Genomic DNA, 6,536 nt, shown 5'->3' on the forward strand with positions numbered 1-6,536 from the left:
ATTTTGTATAAAACTGCTAAGGTTGTATCAAATTGGCAATTTGTACAAATGTTGGTTTTCATTTTGTAGCCGACTGACATTTTGTACATTGAAATATCAATGACAAATGACATTTTGGTTCAGACTTCTTATCTAATTTATTGTTCAAATGTCTTGTTTTATATCATATTTACTTTTTATTGTTCAAATGTCTTATTTGATGTCAATGTCATCAATATTGTACAAATAGGCCAACCCAGTTTTGGTCTGTAAGCAATAGGTCAAGAGGAATGGGTAAGAATTTTTGCTCCTCTTCCTCATATGAGAAAAAAGGAGAAGATAAAATCCCATGATAAGGAAGAGAATGAATAGGAGGAAGAGAATGAAAAATGAGGAAGAGTTGGAAGAGAAGGAAGACCTTGAGCCAGTTTTCACTATCTCCACTTGCTTAAAAGAACTCCCACCATGGCTGGAAAATTTCCTAGGCCCTTTTTGGGTGGTGTTGGAGGATAGCATGAATTATGGATTGGACATTGACATTGGCTTGACATGTTGTTGTCAACACGGTTGGACTATAGAAAATATGTAGAGACAAATGCAAGGGTTGTTACAATTGCAGTAGATATTGAAAATTTAATGGGAGCTACATGAGAAATGGAGCCAGTGATAGTTGTAAAATTTTACATCATACTCTCAGGGAACACCAATTGATTTCAAACCAAGAGAAAAAGATGAGAGCTCAAAGGGGGACAAAGGTGAGAATTCACAAGGAGATAAGGGAGCTGCATCCTCCAAACAACAGGCCAAAAAGGGAGTTGATATGAAACTCCCACAATAAAGAAAAGGAGATTCTCTCAAAAGGTGAGATGCTTGAGGGAGATAAGGAGAGCACAAAAGGCTCTGACAATTGCAATTTTATGACTTCCTTCCCAAAGGGTCTGTAGGAAAATAGCACAGCAGTTTAAGCTTGATATGAGATGGACGAGAGGTGTCTTGGCATGTATGCAGGAGGCTGCTGAAGACTTTTTAATTGAGCTCTTCCAAGATGCATACATATGTGCAGCCCACTCTCACAAAGTCACACTAATAAACAAGTATATGATTATCTTGAGGAGATTAAGGTATACATTCAACAAAATTCTTGAACCAGTACTCTGCAAGATGAGAAAACCTTCAACATTCTCAATATATCTCCATCAAGAAAGGCAAAAGAGCCTAAAGTGTTGGTTGATGAGATAACATAGGATGATGTTTTGGAAGAGCCCAAAGTTGACAGGGAGGAGTTGGAAACAAATGAACTCAGGGAAATTGAAACTCAACTCCCTTCAATGCTGAGAGGTATCAATTCCACAAGCTTCTTGGTGGCTTCTTTCTTAGAGGATGACCTTAAAAGAACAAACTATATTACCCTGGATGCTGAGTGTGTTAAAATCCTCAAAGATTGGCAAAAAGAGATCAATGACAGTATTGTCCTTGCATCCTTGAGGTTTGCCTAACCATCAACATTCTATATATGTTTTTGTAGATTATTCATAATTATTCTTTTGAATTTCTTTACAGATTATTGATGCGTGACTATAAGTTAGATATCCAACAGAAGTGGATGTGATTGACCCAACCATCTCTCATTATTTGAGAGTTGATTGTGACATAAGGAATTGGCTATCTAATATAGATTTTGAAACTTGTGAATAGCTCCTCCTCTACCCCTACCATGAGAGGTATGGTCTACTGCAACCCTAGGTCATTTTCATTTTCAAATTTTCATCGTAGAATCTTTTGACAATGTCCAATGGTCTTGCCATAACTCTCACTAGAGTCTTATAGCAATTGATATAACTAATAAAACATGAATCACATTGAACTCTCTTGAGGGCCACCATGGAATGGCTAGATTGTAAGTGTAATTGTCCCATAATTTACATTTATTTGGTAACAATTATTTTGTAACAATCCTTTGTATCTTTCTAAATAGGGTTGCCTCAAGGTTGATAGAGACAATTGAGCAATTTCCTCATATCACAAGGCTCATGGGTGACATGCAAATCTTAAATGTGAAGGTATGGTACTACCTCTTAAAATTTAAGCTTAAAATTTTGTATTTACTTTACCTTTTCTGTTTGTGTAGCCAACATTGCAAAGTGAGTCTTTCTCATGTGGATAGAGAGTGATAACAAATGAAAATTTAGTGGTTGACTACACCTACTGCAACCCAAAAAAGACTATTGAAGTAAGCATTTGACAATATAAATAAGGAAATATATCACAATTAGGATAATCTAGCACCTTTATCTTTCTTTGCTAGATCAATAGGATTTGCTTCACCGACAACCATCTTTGGTGGGCAAGAGCAAAGTTGATTAGATATATGGTTAATGCCCAAACAGCACGACCCACAACAACCAAAGCCACCAAAGGGCCAAAGAAGCCAGAGGAAGAGGCCAGGCACCACAAAGGCCAAGGAGGATCCACTCAAAAGAGCAAAGACAGATAAGCCAAAGAAGGAAGACAAGCCCAAAGAGGTGCCAAAGAAGGCAAAGAAGTCTGTTGCCCCTAGAAAGAGCACTAGAAAAGCACAAACACATGCCAAAGAGGAGTACAAGGAGGAGCAGAAGAAGCCCAAGGAGATAGAGCCTAAGGAGGAGAAAAAGAAGCCCAAGGAGACATAGCCTAAGGAGCGCAAGCTTCATATGTTTTCCTTGGGCTCTTCCTTGGTGTTTTGTGAAGCAAATTTGTGTAAATAGCAGTAGTTATTCTACCTGACATACTCTCTACTTGAGAACATTTTGTAAAGAGAAAACATTACATACCCTCTACTTGAGAGCATTTTGTAAAGAGAAAACATTACATACTCATATTTTTTTGTAAAGCAACAACGTTACAAATTCTCTCCTTTGACATCTCTTGGTTTGAAATTCTCTCAAAGAACTTTCCTTCCAATTTGTTTGGTTCTTTCCATATCTCTAGATTAGACCTAAAAGGAGAAAACATTATGAACATAGAGTTATTAATAGTTTTCCATCAATAAGGAGAAAACATTATGAACATAGAGTCATTAATAGTATTTCATCAATAAAATACTTAAACCTCTTCATTAGGAAACGTTTATTAATATTTCACTAAAAAAGAAACTTGTGTCTTCTGTATGTGAAAATAGTGTAGCCATCGGACCAATTACACTATTTTTGCATAGAGAAGACACATTCAAGTAAATTCAAAAGATTATATAAATAATGATATAAAGATACATTAACTTATCTTGGGACACTACGTTAGGCCTCCATGCAAAAAGATACATTGTGTCATCGCTATACGAAAATAGAGTACTCAGACCAATGTCTGAGTACTCTATTTTCGCATAGCGACGACCCCAGTGAAAAAGTTTGAAAAAATGGAAATTGTATCATCCTTATGCAAAAACAATGTACTCGGACGTGTGTCCAGCTACTTTGGTTTTGCATAGTGTGGGTGTCTACCGCACGTATCAATGCAAGGGACTCGCCTAACACTGTGTGCGAGCCACAGATGGCTCCAAGCACGCAACTAGCCTAAACTAGTAAGCTCAAAGATGACGATGGTGTGTCACTCACCGCTCTACGCTTGTTGTCGTGGAGGATTCCTTGTCATGAAGAAGAGAAAGCCGCCACTACGCCGCGCTCAACCGCCTCGCCGCCCTCGTACCACCGCAATGCTCGATCACACATTCTCTCTCTCTCTCTCTCTCTCTCTCTCTCTCTCTCTCTCTCTCTCAAGCACACACACAGACACTAGTACACAGAGGAGACGGAGAAGGAGATGGAGCAAGAGCACTCTTCTTCCATTGCACAAATGAGATAATGAGGTCTTTTAGGTTCAGAATTTTATGTAGGGCTTGCCCATTCACATTCGGTCCGATAAGCTCGGTACCTAACTCTACCAAATAAATAATACAGCATCTATCGCAGGTGATAGGAATGTGCGTGAGGGTTAACATACCCCCCTTCTTGATGTAGATTCCATCCTCGAGAGCTATTGAGTTGAAGCTCGTTCATCGAGGTGGAAGAGCCTTTGAGATGAGTGTCCTTAGCCTTCTTCAGTCACTGCAAAATCAAACAAAATTGGCATAGTAATTGCATTCTTATATACAATTAAAAAGCGTATGCAATTGTAGGCAGACAATTTGATTGGTAACTGAATTTTAAACCATTTGTATGCAGTAAACATTAAATTGCAATATAATCAAAAGCATAAACAGTTGTAAAGATAAAAAATTAAACAAAACTGGGGTCGCTAATTTAACGGTCGAAAGGCACTAAAGATCAATTATTAATACCATGTGCAAACTTCTCAATATTCTCTGGTCAATTAAGTTGTTAATTCGCGAGAGCCAAGTATTTCATGTCTGAGGGCTGATGTCTGAGGGCTATACCTAGAAGACCTTGTAGTTAAGCTACGATAAAAGGAATTGCTCATGAAATCATCGCCTGACTTATTTCATTTTCTTTGACCCCCCAAAGTCTTTTCATAGTGATTCAATTTTGATGGTGTGCTTATTTTGTATGCCTTGGATTTTTTGCTTTTCAAGGAAAAGCGCCCACACTGCGAACCTCTAGGGCTCTAGTACCATAGGGGATACATGTGAGTGAAGCACCAAATCAAGCTGAGATTCCTCTTCCAGCTTAAGATTTTACATTGTGGCACTTTGATTTTTTTATTTTATTTTTTTGTTTGTTTATTTTTAACATTTTAATTTTGTAACTTTGGGGGGTCATATAACACCATTACCCTCCTCAGGCTCATCACATTAGTAAACTCCCTTTATAATACTTAAGCTAAAGGTCAATAGGGACTAAGCCTACTAGAAAGCCCTAGTACATCGCACACAATGCTACCTAAATTGGATTAAGAACCTAAGTTACCATTAATTATTAGAAAGGCATCCCCCATGGTATTAAGAGAAGATCTCTAACGCCTAGCTTGGTCAAACTAGCTTGGTCAAACTAGCTTAGTCGGACTGCTTGATTTTTAAACCTAGACAAGTGATTATGACAAAAAAATTACATTGAATTTAATGCTTGATACTAAGCAAATGCGTTGAATATTATGCTACCAATTACAATTAAAGCATAGAAACATGCATGCAAAAAAGATAAGGGGCAATGCTAATGGACAAAAAACACTTGTTTGTGTTGATAATCATGCTTGATTTGAAGATTAAACGAGAGAAAGATCCCATGAAGGTCCAAATCCTAACAATAGCAACACGTTCCTTTACACACGAGGAAACACAAAGAATACCTCTAAGAGGCACATCAGTGGGAAGAAAGAACTTTGCTAATCACTAAACTCTAAAACAACAACACTCCTATTGTACTAATCCTACCTACCCTCCATCACTTGAGTGATGAGGATCAAAGGTGTTTGATGACATAGGTTTCTGTTTCAGAGTACTGGATGTCAATGTGTAGGTCTGGGTCAATGTTTTGACTTTTATTGTGCATACTCGTTTGCTAATTGCTCTTGCTTTTCTTTACTATTTTTCTTTTTTGTGAGGCTTTTTATATACATTCCCTAAGATTGGTGATTGAGAGGTCAGAGAAAGAAGGGTAAGAGGGAAATAATTCAATAGGTTGACATGAATGAAGACTTCCCCCCTTCTTTGGGTAGGTCATACTCTTTGAAATGTTCTTGTCACCCTTTGAAACCAATTGTTCCAGTTGGTAATAGGTGAGGAATTTTGCCAGTAGTTTTCTATTACCTTAAGTGCCTCATCGAGTTGCAACGGTGGTAAGGTACTCTCCCAGGATCAAACTTGAAGTGGTTTATGAGGTGATTCTTGAACACTAGGAGGTGTGGATTCCTTTGTAGCTTCATGGGAGATCCACTATTGTAGGTGGAGGCTGTGGAGAAGCTTTTACCTCTATGGATGCATTACATGAGGAGCTAGAAGCTTCATGGGACTCCCCCCTTCTTGAGCTAGGTGGAACAGATTGTTCTTTCTTCGGTACCCAAACTAGCTCTAGAGCGGGTGTGCAGCATTCTGTGATTTTTTTCTTTCCGCGATCGTCAATTTGTTATGGAGCTACAGGATTGGGCTCACATGGGTCAGGTGATAGGTAAGAACACAATCTACGTTTTGGCACCCAGATTTGATCATTTCCTTGATAGTAGCCTTGGGCTTCCAATAGTCATTTAGGAATCCACCGCCACATTTCTTTACATTATTTGGAGTGAGTGGGACGTTTCTTACAAGGCTTCTATTTTTTAGCACTAGCTATGGTCACCAAAGAAGCTTTAGAAAAAACTTGTATGTTTTCTTCGTTATATTAGGATGAGTCTTGCTAGAAGCTATATGCATTGCTTCTAGCATATTTAAGGATACGAGTGGTGGCATTTCATCCCCCTCGAGTGTTACCCAGGTCGTCCCCTTGTTTACCCAAGTGTCTATGGTTGCTGCTCGGTGGAACCAATCCACATTGTCCGACTCAATCATCCCAGGTAGTACATCCACATAAGGAGAATCTTCCCCAACATCAGTGTCCGCTTTACACGTATAACAATACTGCAATGGGGCCGAG

General features: G+C 38.5%; 1 pseudogene; it reads left to right on the top strand.

Annotated features, from left to right (window-relative positions):
* Positions 1-710: 710 nt before the first annotated feature.
* LOC147455054 (uncharacterized) lies at positions 711-2,723 on the top strand (annotated as a pseudogene).
* Positions 2,724-6,536: the final 3,813 nt, after the last annotated feature.

This window comes from Adiantum capillus-veneris, chromosome 6 (assembly GCF_014529385.1).
Source record: "Adiantum capillus-veneris isolate H3 chromosome 6, ASM1452938v2, whole genome shotgun sequence".
In the NCBI taxonomy this organism is placed as follows: Eukaryota; Viridiplantae; Streptophyta; class Polypodiopsida; order Polypodiales; family Pteridaceae; genus Adiantum; species Adiantum capillus-veneris.